General features: G+C 49.0%; 1 protein-coding gene across 3 annotated transcripts in view; it reads left to right on the top strand.

The window, feature by feature from the left end:
• Window positions 1–22479, top strand: part of AGXT (alanine--glyoxylate aminotransferase) — a 177502-nt gene that overhangs the window by 790 nt on the left and 154233 nt on the right. The gene's annotated exons all lie outside the window — the stretch shown is intronic.

Here is a 22479-nt window from a genome sequence, read left to right on the forward strand (position 1 = left end):
AACGGTCTTTGTACCATTTCTAATCGGTGTACACATTTATTAGTGCAGTCGCAAATACCGCAATAAGGCTTTGAACGACACCTTGCTGGATGAAAGAAAAAATCCGTCGCTTCGCTGACGGGAATACGGAGAGAGAAAGAGAGAGAAAGAGAGAGAAAGAGAGAGAAAGAGAGAGAAAGAGAGAGAAAGAGAGAGAAAGAGAGAGAAAGAGAGAGAAAGAGAGAGAAAGAGAGAAAGAGAGAGAAAGAGAGAGAAAGAGAGAGAAAGAGAGAGAAAGAGAAAGAGAGAAAGAGAGAAAGAGAGAGAGAGAGAGAGAGAGAGAGAGAGAGAGAGAGAGAGAGAGAGAGAGAAACGTCATACATGTACATGATGAAGTCATGAAGTCATGATGAAGTCAGTGTACATGATGAAAAGTCATACGACACATTTCATATAAATAAAGATGGGGGTTACATGAGGGCAAGGACTAGAATTTACAAATGAACTTGGAGGACACCATCAACCAAGCTGCAAAGGGATTCCTTCACGCACCATTGCTGTGAGAAGAGCGTACATTCAATGAATTCAAGCTCCAGATGTAAACGAGACGTAACTAGACCTTTGAAAATCATAAAAACATCATCATCAGATAAAAGTGGTGCACGAATGGTTTGCATTTTGTGCTTTCTTGATAAATAAATAGCAAGTTTTGCCTCCGCAAACAGATAGTTGGCTAAAATACATTCTTCTTTACACCGGTAAGAAAAATTAAAGCCAAATATAAAAACACAATGTGTGAAAACCAAGCCTAGCCCTTCAATCACACGTGATAAAACTGAAAAAAGAGGAGCCAACCTCGTACATTCAATAAAAGCATGAAAAACAGTTTCAGGGACATCACAGAAGGGACACATTTCCGAGTTGTCAGGGCATATGCGGTGAGATAAAATGTTTGAAGATAAAATATAATGTGCCAGTCGCCATTGCAGGTCCCCAGTGCGTTTGACAATGGGTGCCCTATACATGGTGAGCCATTTGATTGTTGCGGCAGCGCCAATTTGGAGCAGAGGTCTCCAGTGTGTTTGAGGTTCTGTCGGTTTACAGGGAACAAGAATTCCAACACACATGGAATAAACAGAGGATTTCTCCATTGTATTAAAAGGAATAAGACCTTGGAAAGAGATTAAAAGTTTTGGAAAGGGGCATTGTGACAAAGAGGGGTTAGCTTCCACCAGTGGGTCCCATTTTAGCCCGGTTTGTTTAAAAAGGCGTAAAATCAGGGAGAAGATCCTCCCAATGACTCTGATAGAACGAACACCAGTAGCCACAGCAACGTCAGCTGCTGACTTCCATTTATGGAGAAAAGGGTCTCGAAAGTTTTTGACCTTAGTGCAATCAATATCAATGAATTTTTGCATAAAAGATCGGTCACTACAGACCCCTTTAAAAACTGGGTTTAAGAAGAGTGGCTCATTTAAAAACATTGGGAGGGAATAATCACATGCATCACGCTGAAATTGAATCGCCTGCCATGCTTCCAGCATGCTACTGTAGAATGGGGGGACCAAAGTTAAGTCAATGTTCTTGATGTTGATGAGAAAGAGTTGCTGGTCAAAACCAAGTTTCCCGGCTTGCCTAAGTAGGCAGTGAGCAAAAGCTTTCCACGGGACATCCGTGTACAAGAGCCGGCGTAGTGAGAGGAGGCGAAAAGCCATCACCTTACTGTTGACATCGACCAACCCCTGTCCACCTTCAGCAACGGGCAGGCTCAGCACGCCTGACCGGAGCCAGTGTTTCCCCCCCCCCAAAAAAAGTCAATGAAAACACTTGAGAGTTTTTTGAGAATAAAAGCTGGGGCTTGTAGTGCCTTAAGCTTATGCCACAGCATTGATGCCGCAAGATTGTTTATTATCAGGGTGCGACCCCGATAAGAGAGCTGATTCAGTAAACCTTTCCATTTTAGAAGCCGCTGCTCAGTTTTAGTTATAAGTGTTTCCCAGTTCTTCGAGACGAAGTCCGGAGTGCCAAGAGAGACCCCGAGATAGTGTATCCCGTCTCGTGCCCACACAAGCTGGCCGGGCAAGGTTGGAGGAGGGGCGTCACTTAGCGGACCCAAGTAAAGAGCATTGCTCTTGAGCCAGTTGATTTTTGCAGAGCTTGCTGAGCTAAACTCCCGGACACAATGAACCAAGGAAGAAACATCTTCATCAGAGCGAACAATTACGCACAGGTCATCTGCGTAGGCAATTGTCTTGACCGGGTTTACTGCTGGAAGGGGGGCGAAACCAAGAAGGCGCGCACGCAATCGAATAAGCAGAGGCTCAACTGAAAGGGAGTACAAAAGACCAGACAAGGGGCACCCTTGGCGAATTCCTCTACAAACAGAGAATGGCTGGCATAAAATATTATTTACTTTTAACAAGCTAAAAGTATTATTATACAATAATTTAGTGTAAGAGATAAAAAATTCCCCGATACCAAAGCCACGTAAAACAGAAAAGAGATAAAAATGATCAATTGCATCAAAAGCTTTTTCCTGGTCGAGGAAAACCAAACCAACATTCCTTTGTTCAATGGTACAAATATCGATAATGTCGCGAACGATAAAAATACTATCATGTATAGTCCTTTTGGGAATGCAGTAGGATTGGTCGGGGTGTACAATCTCCCCAATCACCAGCTTGAGGCGGTTTGCAAGAGCTTTGGCAAATATTTTATAGTCAGTACAAAGTAACGAGATTGGACGCCAGTTTTTCAAGTTCTGAAGGTCTCCTTTCTTGGGAATGAGGGCAAGTACAGCCCTGCGACAACTGAGGGGTAGCGAGCCAGATCGCAAGCTGTCGTTTAAAAGACCAAGTAGTTCAGGACCCAAAAGGTTCCAGAAGGCCCGGTAGAGTTCCATTGGGATCCCATCTAAGCCTGACGCCTTGCCAGTGGGTAAAGTTTGCAATGCGGAAAAAAGTTCTTCCGAAGTAACTTCCACATCCAACTGTTGGCGTGCCATTTCGGACAAGGTGGGCAAAGAGGTAACCAGAGAGTCAATCATTCCATGATCAATGTTCTTGGCACGGTACAAGTCAGAGAAATATTCCTTGGCGGAACCTCTGATACATTTTTGATCGTATGTCACTCTCCCTTCTTTTGTCCGAAGCGAGGTTAGTTGCTGGCTTCGTTTGGTTCGGGTTTCCAATCCAAAGAAGAACTTGGAAGAGGTATCGAGAAAACACAAATTTTCCATTCGGAGCCGGACCAAAGCTCCTCTCGCTCGCTTTACACACAATTCAGCAAGAACGGCCTTTTTCTTAGCCAACAAAAGATTAGTCCGTTCAGCATTAGAAGCTGAGAGGTTAGATTGTAAAGTTAAAATCTCCTTGGTAAGCAGGGATTGAAGAGCAACATCATTCTTGGTATGAAAGGACCCGTACTGCTGGCAAAACATTTTTATCTGGACTTTTGCATTGTCCCACCACTGTCCGAGGAGAGGGAAGGAAGCTTTCCGCAGGAGTAAGGTCTCCCAGAAGATTTTAAAAGCATCAATAAAACATTTGTCTTCCAGAAGACTAACATTGAATGTCCAATAGACAGCACCACGATTACAAATCGGGGAGAAAGTGCGAAACACAACCATGTGGTGATCTGAGAAACCACTCGGGACAATAGCAGTATGGGTCACAATATTTTAAAAATCACTATTAATATAAAACCGGTCTAACCTTGCGAGGGACAGACGGCCATTTAAACACCGACACCATGTATACTGGCGTGTGGATGGATTTCGAGTTCTCCAGATGTCAACAAGGGAGAAGGTTGTCAAAGTCCTAGTCAGAGGCACAATACTTGCTGGATGAGGCTCATTCCCATTGCGATCAATGGTAGAGTCCATCGTACAGTTAAAATCCCCTCCTAAACAAACAAATCCATTAGAATCAAAATGTGCAAGGGAGGTTTCTAACTGTGTGTAAAAGGCAATTCTATCCGTGCTGTCACTGGATGCATAGACGTTCACTATTGTGTGTTTAAAACCATTAAGGGTGAAAGTGAGAGAGATTAAGTACCCTTTAATTATTTCATTAAAATCAACAATGAGATTACAGAGAGAAGGATGCAAATAGATGGCTACCCCAGCCCGAGGACACTCTAAGCTACTGAAGAACCACCTTAATAATAATAATAATAATGCATTTATTTTATATAGCGCTTTTCAGGAAGCCCAAAGACGCTTTGACAGAGTGCAAAACATAATGCATAGCAAAACATAAAGACAATTGCAAAAAAAGAAGAATCAATAGGGAAATATTCAAAGCACAAAGGAGGGAGAAGGAGAGGAGATAGTCAGGGGTTAGATGCTGTGGGTTAAATGTTGAATGCAGTGTTGAACAGGTGGGTCTTGAGTGATGTTTTGAATGTGGTGAGTGAGGAGGAGTCTCTGATGGTGTGAGGTAGCGAGTTCCAGAGGGTGGGAGCAGCGATGGAGAAGGCCCTGTCCCCCCAGGATCTAAATTTGGTCCGGATGGGGGGGGGGTCAGGAGGTTGGTACCAGCAGAGCGGAGGTTGCGGGTGGGAGTGTGTCTGGAGAGGAGGTCAGCCAGGTAGGATGGGGCCAGGTTATGGAGGGCTTTGTAGGTCAAGAGGAGGATTTTGTACTGGATTCTCTGGGAGATGGGGAGCCAGTGAAGCTTGTAAAGGACGGGGGTGATGTGGTCACGGGTCCGGGAATGGGTGAGTAGACGGGCAGCGGAGTTCTGAATGTATTGGAGTTTATTGGTGATTGTTGAGGGTGAACCATAAAGGAGGCTATTGCAGTAGTCCAGACGGGAAGTGATGAAGGCGTGGATGAGGGTTTCTGCAGCCACGGAGGAGAGGGATGGACGGAGACGGGCGATGTTTTTCAGGTGAAAGAAGGCTGTCTTTGTGATCTGTTTAGTGTATTTGTCGAAGGAGAGGGTTTGGTCAAAGATGATGCCAAGATTCCGGAAGTGAGGGGAGGTGGATACTGGGAAACCGTCGATGTTGAGGGCAAAGTTATGGGTGGACTTGGTGAGCGTTTTTGGGCCAATGATGATTATTTCAGATTTATCACAGTTAAGTTTGAGGAAGTTGATTTGAAGCCAGGATTTTATTTCAGTGATGCAGTTTGTCAGGATAGAGTGGGTGGCGGTGGAGATGCACTTGGTGGAGATGAAAAGCTGGATGTCATCGGCGAAGCAGTGGAATTGGAGACCATGACGGCGGATTAAGTGACCGAGGGGGGACAGGTAAAGGATGAAGAGGAGGGGGCCAAGAACTGCACCTTGGGGGACACCTTGGGGGAGGGGAGCAGTGGGGGATTTGCAGTTATTGATGGAGATGAACTGACGTCTGTCAGAGAGGTATGATTTAATCCAAGAGAGGGCAGTGCCGGTAATGTTAAAGGTGGTTTCAAGTCGGGTGAGGAGGATGGTGTGATCGACGGTGTCAAAGGCGGCGCTGAGGTCGAGGAGGATGAGAATGTTGAGGTTGCCAGCGTCAGAGGAGAGGAGAAGGTCGTTGGTGATTTTGAGGAGAGCAGTTTCAGTACTGTGGTTGGAGCGGAATCCGGATTGGAATGTTTCATACAGGTTATTGGCAGAGAGGTGATGTTTGAGTTGAGTGGCTACAGCGCGTTCCAAAACCTTTGACAGAAAGGGTAGGTTGGAGATGGGTCTGAAGTTATTTAGGGTGTCAGGGTTTAGTCCAGGTTTTTTCAGAATGGGGGTAACAGCAGCAATTTTGAGGGATGGTGGGACGATGCCTGTAGACAGGGAGGAGTTTATTGTTGCAATGATAAGTGGAGAGAGAGCAGGAAGGGAGGCCTTGACAAAGCTGGAGGGGATGGGGTCAAGAGTGCAGGTGGCAGTTTTCATTCCGATGAGGAGTTCAGAGAGGTCAGTAGGGGAGACTGGGGAGAATTGAGACAGGGGATGGCAGGATAAGGGGGGGCAGGTGGTTTGAGGGGGAGCGGGTGCGGCGGTGGTCAAGCTGTTGTAGATGCTTTCAATTTTGCGTTGGAAGAATGAAAGGAAGGAGATGCAGTTGTCTATTGTGAATGACTGGGTGGTGGTGTTCAGGGGGCTGAGGAGTTTGTTTATTGTAGAGAAGAGTGATTTTGGGTTTCCGGAGCCAGAGTGGATAATTTGAGAGTAGTATGCGGAGCGGGCGCGGGAGAGGGCATCTTTATAGTGTTGTATGTGGTCCTTGTAGGCCTGGGAGTGAACTGTGAGACCTGTTTTATTGCTGAGTCTTTCAAGTTGGCGAGCACGAGTTTTCATCAGGCGGAGTTCAGGGGTAAACCAGGGAGCAGAATGGGTGAAAGAAACTGTTTTGGTTTTTATAGGCGCAAGTTGGTCAAGGCAGGAGGAGAGAGTGTGGTTGTAGTAGTCAGTGAGGTCAGAAGGGGTGTGGAGGTCAACGAAGGGAGAAGTGGACATTTTTTCAGAGAGGGTCGATGAGAATGAGGCAGGTGAAAGAGCGTTTAGCTTACGGAAGTTGATAGTGCGATAATGCCTTGATGCTGGGGTGGGGATGTTGATGGTCAGAGTGATGGCTAGGTGGTCAGAGAGAGTGAGGTCAGAGCCAGAGAGATGGTGCAAAATTAGTCCAGTAGAGCAGACAAGGTCCAAAATGTGACCACGGTTATGGGTAGGAAAGTTGACATGTTGAGTGAGGTTAAAGCAGGTGAGTAAATCAGTGAAGTCAGTGGTTAGCGTGGAGTCAGTGGAGTCCATGTGGATATTGAAATCACCAAGGAGGAGGATTGAGGGGGAGAGGGAACATAGCTGGGTCAGAAAGTAGGAGAAGTCAGACAGGAATGATGGGTGTGGTTTGGGAGGGCGGTAGACAACAGCCATGACTGACTGTGTGTGACCAGAGAGTTTAAAAGCCAGGTGTTCAAATGATGGAGCAGATGAGATGGAGATGAGGTTGGTCTTGATGTCTTGTCGGTGAATAACGGCAATTCCACCACCTCGGCCCTCCGAGCGTGGTTTATTGATGTAAGAATATCCATTGGGTGTGGTGAGGTTGAGCGTGTAGTAGTCCACTGGTTGTTGCCAGGTCTCAGTGAGACAGAGAAAGTCCAGTTTATTTTCCAGGATGTAGTCGTTCAGGATGAGGCATTTGTTGTTGAGGGACCGGGTATTGAACAGGGTGAGCTTGATGTTGTTTTGTACGGCGGGTATGAATCCAGGTGATTTGGCCAGGGTTCGCAGACAGGAGGTGCGATTTTGTGCGTTGTTGTGACCAGGTGTGTTGGGACGATGAGTGGGAGTGCGCTGAGCCGACCAGAGGATGGGGATGTAGTGACCTGATTGTAAATAAACAAACTTACGACCGGAGCCACGGTGAATGTACCTGGGTCGACGCAGGAGTCCATTCGATTTGATTGCAGAGATGCATGATGGGGTGGAGCGGGTTTTAAGCAGGAGAAGCCTTGCGGCGGAGTACCGCAGAGCCATGCCAGCAGGAGCGAAGGGACGAGCACGAGGCCAAGGGTGAGGAGGCGAAACAATCGACACAACCCACGGGAGTGGGCCCGAGGAAACAGCGAAGGAGCCGAGCAGGTGAAGCCAGGAGCAGCAGAGCAGAGCCGGGACCGTGCAGAGGGCAGACTCAATGGCCAAAAATCCGCCACGACCACCAGGAAAGCAAGATACGGACAATGGTCCAGTCAGAGAAGTGGCGAGCAAGTGACGCCAGCGTCCTCTCACGACCGGACCGGAAACGGAATCCAAACCTTCCTTTCATTATTCTTTCCCATTCACTCATACAGGAGGAACTACATCTGGTTTCTTGTAAGAGTAAGATATCAATGTGGTTCTTCAAAACAAGCTCCTTAACTTCAGCTTTTCGTAAATACGAGCGTCCTCCGTTTATGTTTAAAGTGGCTATAGAAAAAGCCATAGTGTGGAATTTGGGGAAGGGTATCAGTCAATTGGGTCATGATATGCCTGCAGGTGCTTCCTTGCTTTCAGAACCCATTTCCTGAGACGAAACATTTGTGGTTCAGTCAAACCAAACTGCTCAGACTGAAGGAGCAGTCGCTTTGCGGAGATGATAAAACTGTGCAGATCAGGGAAGGAATCCTGAATTTTAACATTTCTCTTACGGAAGGTGTGATGTAAAAACTTTAGGATCTCCTGGGGGGGCACAGTCAGAACACTCTCCGGTTCCTGGGATAAGCCTGGATCATTCCAGACCTCGGTGCTACCACCAGAGGCAAGCGACGACGCGCCATCAGAGTCGTAGTTTAATTGGGGATCTACATTAGTACCGTGCTCCCCCGGTGGAGCAGGTATTTCCATTTCTGCCAGGAGGGGAAAAACTATTTCCGAAACAGAACATACACTCTCTGCTTCCATCATGTACGGGGTTGTCTGTGGCGCAGACATCTCAGAGACACTTCACCCTTAGCAGGGAGAGGGACCAAAACAGGTTCATTGCTGACGTCCATGGTTGTAGTATCGGCAACCACAGGGGTAGTCACAGCTACCTCTTGGAACATGACGCTACCTCATTGTACCTCTTGGGGCACAACACTACCTCCTTGTACCTCTTTGGGCATGACACTACCTCCTGGTACCTCTTGGGGCACAACATCACCTCCTTGTACCTCTTGGGGCACGACACCACCTTCTTGTTCGTGCTCGTGTTTGTCTTGCTCGTTATCAGGAGCGTTATTATTATCCTCCGTAGCTAACACGGCAAATCTGTTTTCCGTTTCCACGGCAGCAAACGGGGCAGCTGCTTCCAAATGGGAGCCATTTAGTTTGCCCGACGCCGCCAGTTTTTTCGGAACGCTCACCGTTACATCGTGACCATTGACGTTTGGGCACTTGTTTCTCCGAGATTGAACGGTGATAAAACCCTCGTCATCCGCTTGAGGTCCCTTTAGTTCTGCACTCGCACCGCGGGGCTGATTATGGGAGGTGTCTGTACACTCCGCTCTAGATGTGCCACTCGTGTCTGGCTTGGGCTCCGCGACTCTAGATGTACCACTGGTGCTTGGTTTGGGTTCCAGGTGTTGAGATTCCCGGTTAGATTCCACACGTTGAGATTCGTCACCGGGAATATTTGGTTTCGGACAAGCGTTCTTTAAATGTCCGTGCTCGCCACAAATAAAGCACGTCATTGCCTCAGTAGCGATGTAAATTTGGTAGCTGCGATCTTTGTGCTTCAAAGTCACAGCAGCACTAAGCGATTGTGCATTATTCTTTAAAACAATATAACAGTGACGCCGGAAAGACGTGATGTGTCTAACCGAAGCGCCAGAACGCAAACGTAAGGGGATCATTGAGATCCGTGACACGACCGTCCCAAAACGGTTTAAAGCACAGGTAATCTCCTCGCTTTTAAAGAAAGGTGGTAAATTCGAAATAATAATTTTGACGGCAGGTGTGTCCAAAGGACACACAGTAAGAAAAAGATCCGGTGCGACAGACAAGCCGGTTTCGACTGTCTGAGCAACGTATCGCTCTTCGGACAGGAAGAGCACGACACGTTGATTCATTTTCGACGCTGCGAGAATGTTTTCGAGCCCAATTTGTTCTCCGAAACCCATTACAACGTCGTCAACACTAACTCCGTCCGGCGGACAAACTATGACCCCGTTCTTTGGAGTAAGTGCCTCGTACACACTATTGTGCAAACGTACGTTTGCCATAGTGTAAAATTAACAAATGAAGTAAATTGAAAAAACAAAAACAAACCTGCCACAAGCAAAACTAGCAAGTGGAGGAAAAGGAAAAGTAATAATATGGGTGAAGTATTTAGCCAAGAAAAGGCTAAACGTATAAACACGGCAAATGGAAGAGCAGGCCCAAACCAGGGGGTCCTGAACAGGCCTGCTAATCACTTACCATGTGCGCTCTCTTTCTCTCTCCTGTCTCAACAAAGAAAGGAAACACGGGGAAAACTTCACAAACACGTACAAGGACACAAATGGAGTGAAATGGAGGATGGGAAAGACGCCAACACAGCACAGTACTCACAGCTCCTCACACACAGCAGCCATGATTGCCACACCCACGCATGACTCACCAACGACCAGCAGGGGGCGAGAGAGAGAGAGAGAGAGAGAGAGAGATAAGAGATAAGAGATAAGAGATAAGAGATAAGAGATAAGAGAGAAGAGAGAAGAGAGGAGAGAGGAGAGAGGCGAGAGGAGAGAGGAGAGAGGAGAGAGAAAGAGAAAGAGAAAGAGAGAGAGAGAGAGAGATATGGGGGGAGGAGAAAAAATAGGTGGGGGAGGAGGGTGGAGAAGAGAGAGAAAGACAGAGACAGAGACAGAGACAGAGACAGAGACAGAGACAGAGAGAGAGAGAGAGAGAGAGAGAGAGAGAGAGAGAGAGAGAGACTTTTACGTCCTTTTATTACAAAAATATCAAAAAGTATATTTTGTAAAATAATATATATAAAACCATTTCACAGATCATTTCACAAAACAAATGTAAAAAAAACAAGCAAAACCATTTTAAAGGGAACATTTACATAAAGACCATGAGTACATCAAGAAAAGAAACAGGAAAAAAATAATAATAATAAAAATAATAAAAATAATAATAATAATAATAACAATAATAATAATAATAATAACAAGTACAGATACATTCAAAGTACACCGCCCCATGCCAAATAATTAAATATGCTGCAGCGCGGCATTGCCGGGGCGCCTCCGGCGCCCGGCAATACCGCAGTGCAGCTCATTGAGGCTGCATTGGGAGGGAGAGGTGTACACTAATTAATTGATTAATTGTATAATTAAAATCAATAAAAGATTATCACAAAATATTTTCATAATCAATTGGCTAATCGCATAACTAAACCACTAGTGCTTCATCCGAAGATGTATCTTTTAGAAATTTAATTAAATAAGTCATTTATAAAAAATTTAATAATTAATTGATTACTCAATAAATAATTAATCGATTAATCAATAAATAATTAATAGATGAAATGATTAATCAATCAATCAAAAATATCCTTGATAGCCACATCACTTGGTCACTCATGTCCAAATATTAGCTTCCCAGCTCAAAAGGTGCCTGAGATATTGGCCAAATGAGAAAGAAAATAAATAAATGATTAATAATGAAAATAAATAAATAATAAGAATAAAAAAAATTAATTATTAATCAATTTGGTCAGAGAACACATAAACTACCACTATTTCTTATTTGTCATTGTCATTGTCATTGTCTCCGCTTCCGGTCTGGTCTGAAGAGGATGCAGGCGTCACATGCTCGCCGCTTCTTCGACTGGGTCACTGTCTGTGGCTTGCTTTTTTGGTGGTCGTGCGGATTTTTTGGCCATTGAGTCTGCCCTCCGCATAGTCCCGGCTCTGCACCCTGCTTCGCCTACCCGGCTCCTTCGCCTGCTCGCTGTTTCCTCGGGCACGCTCTCGTGGGTTGTGTCCTTCGCAGCGGTGTGGCGGCGGTTTTCCCGCCGTGATCCTGATTTGTAGCGGCGGCGGTTGATTGCCGCTGCATTTCCCGCTTTGCCGTGATCAACCTTGGCCTCGCGATCGTCTCTTTGCTCCTGTCTGCCCTCTGCTTGGTCCCGACTCTGCTCCTGGCTTCCCCTACCTGGCTCCTTCGTCTCCTTCGTTTCCTTGGGCCTGCTCCCGTGCGTTGGGACCATTGTTTCACCTCCTCAACCTTGGCCCCATCTCGTCTCTCCGCTCCTGCCTGACATGGCTCTGCGGTACTCCGCCGCAAGGCTCCTTCTGCTCAATACCCGCTCCACCCCATCATGCATCTCTGCCATCAAATCAAATGGACTCCTCCGACGACCCAGGTACATTCACCGTGGCTCCGGTCGTAAGTTTGTATATGTACAATCAGGTCACTCCATCCCCATCCTCTGGTCGGCTCAGCGCACTCCCACTCATCGTCCCAGCGCACCTAGTCACGGCAACGCACAAAATCGCACCTCCTGCCTGCGAACCCTGGCTGAAACACCTGAATTCATCCCCGCTGTTCAAAACAACATCAAGCTCACCCTGTTCAACACCCGGTCCCTCAACAACAAATGCCTCATCCTCAACGACTACATCCTGGATAACAAACTGGACTTTCTCTGTCTCACCGAAACCTGGCAACAACCACTGGACTACTACACGCTCAACCTCACCAAACCCAATGGATATTCCTATGTCAATAAACCATGCTCGGAGGGCCGAGGTGGTGGAATTGCCGTTATCCACCATCAAGACATCAGGACCAGCCTCATCTCCATCGCCTCATCCTCATCCTTTGAACACCTGGCTTTTAAACTCTCTGGTCGCACGCAGTCAGTCATGGCTGTCGTCTACCGCCCTCCCAAACCACACCCATTATTCCTGTCTGACTTCTCCTAATTTCTGACCCAGCTATGTTCCCTCTCCCCCTCAATCCTCCTCCTTGGTGATTTCAATATCCACATGGACTCCACTGACTCCACAATAACCACTGACTTCACTGATTTACTCACCTGCTTTAACCTCACTCAACATGTCAACTTTCCTACGCATATTCGTGGTCACATTTTGGACCTTGTCTGCTCCACTGGATTAATTTGGCACCACCTCTCTGGCTCTGACCTCACCCTCTCTGACCACTTAGCCATCACTATGACCATCAACATCCCCACCCCAACACCAAGACATTATCGCACTATCAACGTCCGTAAGCTAAACGCTCTTTCACCTACCTCATTCTCATCCACCCTCTCTGAAAAAATGTCCACTTCTCCCTTCATTGACCTCCACACCCCTTCCGACCTCACTGACTACTACAACCACACTCTCTCTCCTCCTGCCTTGACCAGCTTGCGCCTGTAAAAACCAAAACAGTTTCTTTCACCCATTCTGCTCCCTGGTTTACCCCTGAACTCCGCCTGATGAAAACTCGTGCTCGCCAACTTGAAAGACTCCGCAATAAAACAGGTCTCACAGTTCACTCCCAAGCCTACAAGGACCACCTACAACACTACAAAGATGCCCTCTCCCACGCCCGCTCCGCCTACTACTCTCAAATTATCCACTCTGGCTCCGGAAACCCAAAAGCACTCTTCTCGACAATAAACAAACTCCTCCACCCCCTGGACACCACCACCCAGTCATTCACAGTAGACAACTGCATCTCCTTCCTTTCTTTCTTCCAACGCAAAATTGACAACATCTACAACAGCTTGACCACCACCGCACCCGCTCCCCCTCCAACCACCGGCCCCCCCTTATCCTGCCTTCCCCTGTCTCAATTCTCCCTGGTCTCCCCTACTGACCTCTCTGAACTCCTCATAGGAATGAAAACTGCCACCTGCACTCTTGACCCCATCCCCTCCAGCTTTGTCAAGGCCTCCCTCCCTGCTCTCTCTCCACTTATCATTGCAACAATAAACTCCTCCCTGTCTACAGGCATCGTCCCACCATCCCTCAAAATAGCTGCTGTTACCCCTATTCTAAAAAAACCTGGTCTAAACCCTGACACCCTAAACAACTTCAGACCCATCTCCAACCTACCCTTTCTGTCGAAAGTTTTGGAACGCGCTGTAGCCACTCAACTCAAACATCACCTCTCTGCCAATAACCTGCATGAAACATTCCAATCCGGATTCCGCTCCAACCACAGTACTGAAACTGCTCTCCTCAAAATCACCAACGACCTTCTCCTCTCCTCTGACGCTGGCAACCTCAACATTCTCGTCCTCCTCGACCTCAGCACTGCCTTTGACACCATCGATCACACCATCCTCCTCACCCGACTTGAATCCACCTTTAACGTTACCGGCACTGCCCTCTCTTGGATCAAATCATACCTCTCTGACAGACGCCAGTTCATCTCCATCAATAACTGCAAATCCCCCACTGCTCCCCTCCCCCAAGGTGTCCCCCAAGGTTCAGTTCTTGGCCCCCTCCTCTTCATCCTTTACCTGTCCCCCCTCGGTCACTTAATCCGCCGTCATGGTCTCCAATTCCACTGCTTTGCCGATGGCATCCAGCTTTTCATCTCCACCAAGTCCGTCTCCACCGACACCCACTCTATCCTGACAAACTGCATCTCTGAAATAAAATCCTGGCTTCAAATCAACTTCCTCAAACTTAACTATGATAAATCTGAAATAATCATCATTGGCCCAAAAACGCTCACAAAATCCACCCATAACTTTGCCCTCAACATCGACGGTATCCCAGTATCCACCTCCCCTCTCATCCGGAATCTTGGCGTTGTAGCGGCTGCCGCTGAGTTTTCACAATCGCCTTGCACCTATCAAGGACGCGGAGCGATCACCATGCCGGGCTCGTCCAGGACGCCCAGGCCCGCGCTCAACTTGCCAGGCCGCAGCCAGGACGCTGGGCCACGCCCCCTGGCGCCGGGCCTGGGCAAACCCCCTGGCGGAATAGATATATATTGCTGACTGATAAACGGTTTTTCAGAGTGCCTGAGTGTTTGATTTCATTAAAGCAACTCAGATGAATTCTAGCTTTTTGTCGCGTCCATTCTTCCGATCGACGTGGGAGCCCCGGCTCCTTCATTGGTGACCTATCGACATGGACACGGCAGTCGCCCTTAAACTGCCTACCTTCTGGGAGGCTCACGCGGCGGTTTGGTTCGCACAGGCGGAGTCCCTGTTCGCCCTGCGAGGCATCACGGCCGACGACACCCGCTTCCACCATGTGGTAGCTGCGCTCGGGTCGGTTACCGCGGCCCGCGCCCTGAGCCTCCTCGAAAGCCCGCCAGCCGCTGACAAATACGGCGCGATTAAGAAGCTGCTCCTCGATGCTTTCGCCCTCCCATCGGCGGAACGCGCACGGCGCCTGCTCGATCTGCCTGAGCTCGGCGACACGCGCCCTTCCGAGCGCATGGACTACATGCTTTCACTGCTCGGCGAGCACTCTCCGGCATTCCTGTTCCGGGAGCTGTTCTTCCGTCAGCTGCCTAACCCGGTACGCCTCGCCCTGGCAAGCACGACGATCACAGATCCCCGGGCCCTTGCCAGAGAAGCCGACAAGATCTCCGCCGCAGGACAGCGCATCGTAGCGGCGACATGGGACCCACCGCCGTCCGACGCAACACCCAGGGCGCCCGAGCACCCGGCACGGTCGACGGCCGAACTGCCGACGCCATTGGCGGCCGCTCTACCGAGCCGACCACCTCCGGCACGACGACCGAGGCCTCCACCTGACCAAGCGTGGTGTTACTATCATGCCAGGTTCGGACAGAAGGCCCGGACATGCCGACCCCCGTGCACCTTCGGCAGGCCGGGAAACGGCCGGGCCGGCGTTCATTACCAGCCATGAGCGCCGGCCACACGGGCAACTTACTGTTCATCACGGATAAAGCGTCCGGACGGCGCTTCCTGTGCGACACCGGCGCCCAACTGAGCGTCATACCCGCCTCTGACCAGGACAGGCAATCCGCGGTTTGCGGCCCCTCCTTAGTTGCGGCCAACGGATCGACTATCCGCACCTTCGGCCCGCGCAACGTCACCCTCTGCTTCGGCGGCCAACGCTTTGCTTGGACGTTTGTAACCGCCAACGTGCCCGTGGCTCTGCTAGGCGCCGACTTCCTCTGCGCACACGGACTGCTGGTGGACGTCCAACGGCGTCGTTTAATCAACGCTGAAACCTTCAGCTCCCTGGTATGCACATTGAGCAGCTCCGCGCCGACCGAGCTGGCATGCGCCGTCCCGGCGGCGAACGAGTTTGCTCGCCTGCTCACGGAGTTCCCGGCCCTCACGCGGCCGACGTTTTCGGCCGTCGCAGTACGGCATGGGATCGAGCACCACATACCAACCACGGGCCCGCCGGTCTACGCCAGGGCCCGCCGCCTCGACCCAGCCAAGCTCGCCGTAGCGAAGGCCGAATTCGACGCGTTGGAGCACCTCGGCATCGTGCGGCGCTCCGATAGCGCGTGGGCCTCGCCACTGCACATCGTGCCAAAGCCGGGGGGTGGATGGCGCCCGTGTGGCGACTACCGCCGTCTCAATGACGCTACCACCCCCGACAGGTACCCGATCCCGCATATCCAAGACTTCTCCGCCCGTCTGGCGGGACGGGTCATTTTTTCGAAAATTGACCTCATACGGGGATATCACCAGGTACCTGTCAGGGCGGCCGACGTCCCTAAAACGGCAGTCATCACGCCGTTCGGCTTATTCGAATTCTTGCGGATGCCGTTTGGTCTCAAGAACGCGGCTCAGGCGTTCCAGCGCTTGATGGACGGCGTGCTGCGTGACCTGCCGTTCCTTTTCGTTTACCTGGACGACATCCTCGTCGCCAGCACGTCCCGGGCCGAGCACCTCCTCCACCTCCGGACACTGTTCGAGCGCCTCAGCGAGCACGGCCTCATCGTCAACCCGGCCAAATGCCACTTCGGCACGACGGCCGTTGATTTTTTGGGCCATCACATCACCAAGAACGGGGCCGTGCCGCTGCCAACCAAGGTCGAGGCCATCACCACGTTCCCGCGTCCCCGCACCATAAAGGCCCTGCAGGAATTCCTGGGAATGGTGAATTTTTATCACCGCTTCGTGCCCCGCGCTGCTCAGCTCATGTGGCCCCTCTACGAAGCCCTCCGGGGCATGCCGGCCAAGCACGACATCGCCTGGTCCGCAGCAATGGATGCGGCCTTCCAAGGCTCAAAGCGGGCCCTCGCCGACGCAACACTGCTCGCTCACCCGGTGCTCAACGCTCCCATCGCCCTCACCACGGATGCCTCCGACTACGCTGTGGGCGCCGTACATGAGCAATGGGTGAACGGGGTTTGGCAGCCACTCGCTTTTTTCAGCCGGCAGCTCCGGCCGAACGAGCTCAAATACAGCACGTTTGACCGGGAGCTCCTCGGTCTACACCTGGCCGTCCGCCATTTCCGCCACCTCCTGGAGGGCCGACCTTTCACGGCGTTCGTCGACCACAAGCCGTTGGTTTACGCCATGGCCAAGGTCACGGAGCCATGGTCGGCCCGCCAACAGCGCCACCTCTCCGCCGTGTCGGAGTTTACCACGGACATCCGGCACGTCGCCGGCAAAAACAACGCCGTGGCCGACTGTCTTTCCCGGGCCAGCGCGAACGCGGTCCACCTGGGCGTGGATTTTGCGCTTATGGCGGCGGACCAAACCACCGACACCACGGTGCAAGCCCTCCGGGCGGCGGACACGGGCCTCCGCCTGGCCGACATCCCCTGCGCGGACACTGTCCTGCTCTGCGACGTCTCCCAAGGCCAGCCTCGCCCCATCGTGCCCGTCGCCTGGCAACGCCGCATCTTCGCCTCCCTCCACGGCCTTTCCCACCCGGGCCGGAAAGCTTCCCAGAAGCTGGTGTCGGCGCGTTTCGTCTGGCACGGCCTTCGTCGGGACGTCCGCGATTGGACCAGCGCCTGCACGGCCTGCCAACGGGCCAAGGTCCACCGACACACCCAGGCCCCGCTGGCACCTTTCACCGTGCCCGAACGACGTTTCGACCACGTCAACGTGGATCTGGTGGGCCCCCTCCCCCCGTCACGGGGGTTCACACACCTGCTCACCATGGTGGACAGGACCACCAGGTGGCCGGAGGCCGTTCCCCTCGTCTCCACCACCACCGCCGACGTGGCGCAGGCTTTCATCGCCACCTGGGTCGCCCGCTTCAGCGCACCGGCGGACATCTCGTCAGACCGCGGTCCACAGTTCACCTCCGAGCTGTGGGGCGCGGTCGCCCGCAACCTGGGGATCAAGCTCCACCGTACTACGGCCTACCACCCCCAAGCAAACGGGTTGTGCGAGCGATTCCACCGCTCCATGAAGGCCGCGCTCATGGCCGGCCTTCAAGACGTCGGGTGGGCCGACCGGCTGCCGTGGGTCCTTTTGGGCCTTCGCACGGCCCCCAAGGAGGACCTCCAGGCATCCACCGCCGAGCTTGTCTATGGCCAGGTGCTACGCGTCCCGGGCGAATTTGTGCCCGACGCTACCAGTCCCTGGTCCGCAGCTCACCAGCGCTCGGACCTCCAGGAGGCCGCCCGACGGTTTGCCCCCGTGCCAACATCCCACCACGGTGACCCCCAGTCCTACGTCCCCCCAGCACTCCGCACAGCGGAGTATGTTTTTGTGCGTCACGACGCACATCGGTGGCCACTCCAGCCGCCGTACGACGGGCCCTTCCGGGTGCTGCGACGGGACGACAAGTCGTTCGTCATCGACATCGGCGGCAGGTCGGACCGGATTGCTGTGGACCGCCTCAAGCCGGCGCACGTGGACGTCGACCACCCACCACGGGTGGCCCTTCCGCCGCGGCGAGGCCGTCCCCCGTCCACGGTGCCCCCCACTCGACCGCCCACCACCTCACCGGACCCCCTCCCACGACCCGCCAGGGGTCGCTTCGGCCGGGTCATCAGGACCCCCCTCAAATTGACCCTGCCGGTGCAAGTCGATTCTGGGGGGACGTGTGTAGCGGCTGCCGCTGAGTTTTCACAATCGCCTTGCACCTATCAAGGACGCGGAGCGATCACCATGCCGGGCTCGTCCAGGACGCCCAGGCCCGCGCTCAACTTGCCAGGCCGCAGCCAGGACGCTGGGCCACGCCCCCTGGCGCCGGGCCTGGGCAAACCCCCTGGCGGAATAGATATATATTGCTGACTGATAAACGGTTTTTCAGAGTGCCTGAGTGTTTGATTTCATTAAAGCAACTCAGATGAATTCTAGCTTTTTGTCGCGTCCATTCTTCCGATCGACGTGGGAGCCCCGGCTCCTTCAGCGTCATCTTTGACCAAACCCTCTCCTTCGACAAATACACTAAACAGATCACAAAGACAGCCTTCTTTCACCTGAAAAACATCGCCCGTCTCCGCTCATCCCTCTCCTCCACGGCTGCAGAAACCCTCATCCACGCCTTCATCACCTCCCGTCTGGACTACTGCAATAGCCTCCTCTATGGTTCACCCTCAACAATCACCAATAAACTCTAATACATTCAGAACTCCGCTGCCCGTCTACTCACCCATTCCCGGACCCGTGACCACATCACCCCCGTCCTTTACAAGCTTCACTGGCTCCCCATCTCCCAGAGAATCCAGTACAAAATCCTCCTCTTGACCTACAAAGCCATCCAGAACCTGGCCCCATCCTACCTGGCTGACCTCCTCTCCAGACACACTCCCACCCGCAACCTCCGCTCTGCTGGTACCAACCTCCTGACCCCCCCCCCCCCCAATCCAGACCAAATTCAGATCCTGGGGGGACAGGGCCTTCTCCATCGCTGCTCCCACCCTATGGAACTCACTACCTCACACCATCAGAGACTCCTCCTCACTCACCACATTCAAAACATCACTCAAGACCCACCTGTTCAGCACTGCATTCAACATTCAACCCACAGAATCTAACCCCTGACTATCACTTCTCCTTCTCCCTCCTTTTGCTTTAAATATTTCCCTATTGATTCTTGTCTTTTTGCAATTGTTGTTTTCATGTTTTGTTATGCATTATGTTTTGCACTCTGTCAAAGCGCCTTTGGGCTTCATGAAAAGCGCTATACAAAATAAATGAATTATTATTATTATTATTATTTCATCAGAATCTGTAACTTTAAAAAAACATTTTTTTTTGTCATTAATCGAATAATTAAATAATTAATCGATTAATTGATTAATTAATAAATCAAAAATATCCTTTGCAGCCAAATCACCTGGTCATTGGCATGTCCAAATATCAGCTTCCTAACTCAAAAGGTGCCTGAGTTAATGGTCAGAAGAGAAAGGAAATTTGATTAATTAAATAAGTACTTAATTAATCGCTAATAATTAAATAACTCCTCAATTTATTGATTAATCAAAAAAAAATAATACAGTTTTGACAAAGGACTTGCTCACTATTGTGCCGAAATTGCAGCTTCCTAGCTCAAAGGATGGCTGAGATATCGCCCGGACAACCAAACAAACAAGAAAGCAAGAAAACAAGAAACCAAGAAAACAAACAAACAAACAAGTACACATACATTCAAAGTACACCGCCCCATGCCAAATAATTAAATATGCTGCAGCGCGGCATTGCCGGGGCGCCTCCGGCGCCCGGCAATACCGCAGTGCAGCTCATTGAGGCTGCATTTGGAGGGAGAGGTGTACACTAATTGATTGATTAATTGTATAATTAAAATCAATAAAAGATTATCACAAAATATTTTCATAATCAATTGGCTAATCGCATAACTAAACCACTAGTGCTTCATCCGAAGATGTATCTTTTAGAAATTTAATTAAATAAGTCATTTATAAAAAATTAAATAATTAATTGATTACTCAATAAATAATTAATCGATTAATCAATAAATAATTAATAGATGAAATGATTAATCAATAAATCAAAAATATCCTTGATAGCCACATCACTTGGTCACTCATGTCCAAATATTAGCTTCCCAGCTCAAAAGGTGCCTGAGATATTGGCCAAATGAGAAAGAAAATAAATAAATGATTAATAATGAAAATAACTAAATAATAATCATAAAAAAATTTAATTATTAATCAATTTGGTCAGAGAACACATAAACTACCACTATTTCATCAGAATCTGTAACTTAAAAAAAAAAAATTTTTTTGGTCATTCATCGAATAATTAAATAATTAATCGATTAATTGATTAATTAATAAATCAAAAATATCCTTTGCAGCCAAATCACCTGGTCATTGGCATGTCCAAATGTCAGCTTCCTAACTCAAAAGGTGCCTGAGTTAATGGTCAGAAGAGAAAGGAAATTTGATTAATTAAATAAGTACTTAATGAATCGCTAATAATTAAATAACTCCTCAATTTATTGATTAATCAAAAAAAAAATACCGTTTTTGACAAAGGACTTGCTCACTATTGTGCCGAAATTTCAGCTTCCTAGCTCAAAGGATGGCTGAGATATCGTCCGGACAAACAAACAAGAAAGAAAACAAGTACACATACATTCAAAGTACACCGCCCCATGCCAAATAATTAAATATGCTGCAGCGCGGCATTGCCGGGGCGCCTCCGGCGCCCGGCAATACCGCAGTGCAGCTCATTGAGGCTGCATTGGGAGGGAGAGGTGTACACTAATTGATTGATTAATTGTATAATTAAAATCAATAAAAGATTATCACAAAATATTTTCATAATCAATTGGCTAATCGCATAACTAAACCAGTAGTGCTTCATCCGAAGATGTATCTTTTAGAAATTTAATTAAATAAGTCATTTATAAAAAATTAAATAATTAATTGATTACTCAATAAATAATTAATCGATTAATCAATAAATACTTAAAAGATGAAATGATTAATCAATAAATCAAAAATATCCTTGATAGCCACATCACTTGGTCACTCATGTCCAAATATTAGCTTCCCAGCTCAAAAGGTGCCTGAGATATTGGCCAAATGAGAAAGAAAATAAATAAATGATTAATAATGAAAATAAATAAATAATAATCATTAAAAAATTAAATTATTAATCAATTTGGTCAGAGAACACAAACTACCACTATTTCATCAGAATCTGTAACTTAAAAAAAAAAAATTTTTTTGTCATTAATCGAATAATTAAATAATTAATCGATTAATTGATTAATTAATAAATCAAAAATATCCTTTGCAGCCAAATCACCTGGTCATTGGCATGTCCAAATATCAGCTTCCTAACTCAAAAGGTGCCTGAGTTAATAATGGTCAGAAGATAAATGAAATTTAATTAATTAAATAAGTACTTAATTAAACGCTAATAATTAAATAACTCCTCAATTAATTGATTATTCAAAAAACAAAAAATACCGTATTTGACAAAGGACTTGCTCACTACTGTGCCGAAATTTCAGCTTCCTAGCTCAAAGGATGGCTGAGATATCGTCCGGACAACCAAGAAAGCAAACAAGAAAGAAAACAAACAAGAAAACAAACAAACAAGAAAGAAACCAGAGTGAAAACTGAGTACTCTCTTTCAGCGTGCGTCACTGCCGAGCCCCCTTTGGTGCCCGGCAATGACGATTTGCAATGCCTGGAGATGGCATAGGAAAGGAGCGGTGTACAACAAGAAAACAAACAAGAAAGAAACCAGAGTGAAAACTGAGTACTCTCTTTCAGCGTGCGTCACTGCCGAGCCCCCTTTGGTGCTCGGCAATGACGATTTGCAATGCCTGGAGATGGCATAGGAAAGGAGCGGTGTACAACAACCAGAGTGAAAACTGAGTACTCTCTTTCAGCGCGCGTCACTGCCGAGCCCCCTTCGGTGCCCAGCAATGACGATTTGCAATGCCTGGAGATGGCATAGGAAAGGAGCGGTGTACAACAACCAGAGTGAAAACTGAGTACTCTCTTTCAGCGTGCGTCACTGCCGAGCCCCCTTCGGTGCCCGGCAATGACGATTTGCAATGCCTGGAGATGGCATAGGAAAGGAGCGGTGTACAATAAAGTGTTTTGTTCCTCACAGAAAAACATATCATGCTCGAGGAGTGATCAATCTGTGATCAACACACCATTTTGCACAGAGCAAAGCGCATTATTCAATGCCCATATACTT

The sequence above is a fragment of the Myxine glutinosa genome, chromosome 4 (assembly GCF_964187855.1).
Source record: "Myxine glutinosa chromosome 4, kmMyxGlut1.1, whole genome shotgun sequence".
Classification (NCBI taxonomy): Eukaryota; Metazoa; Chordata; class Myxini; order Myxiniformes; family Myxinidae; genus Myxine; species Myxine glutinosa.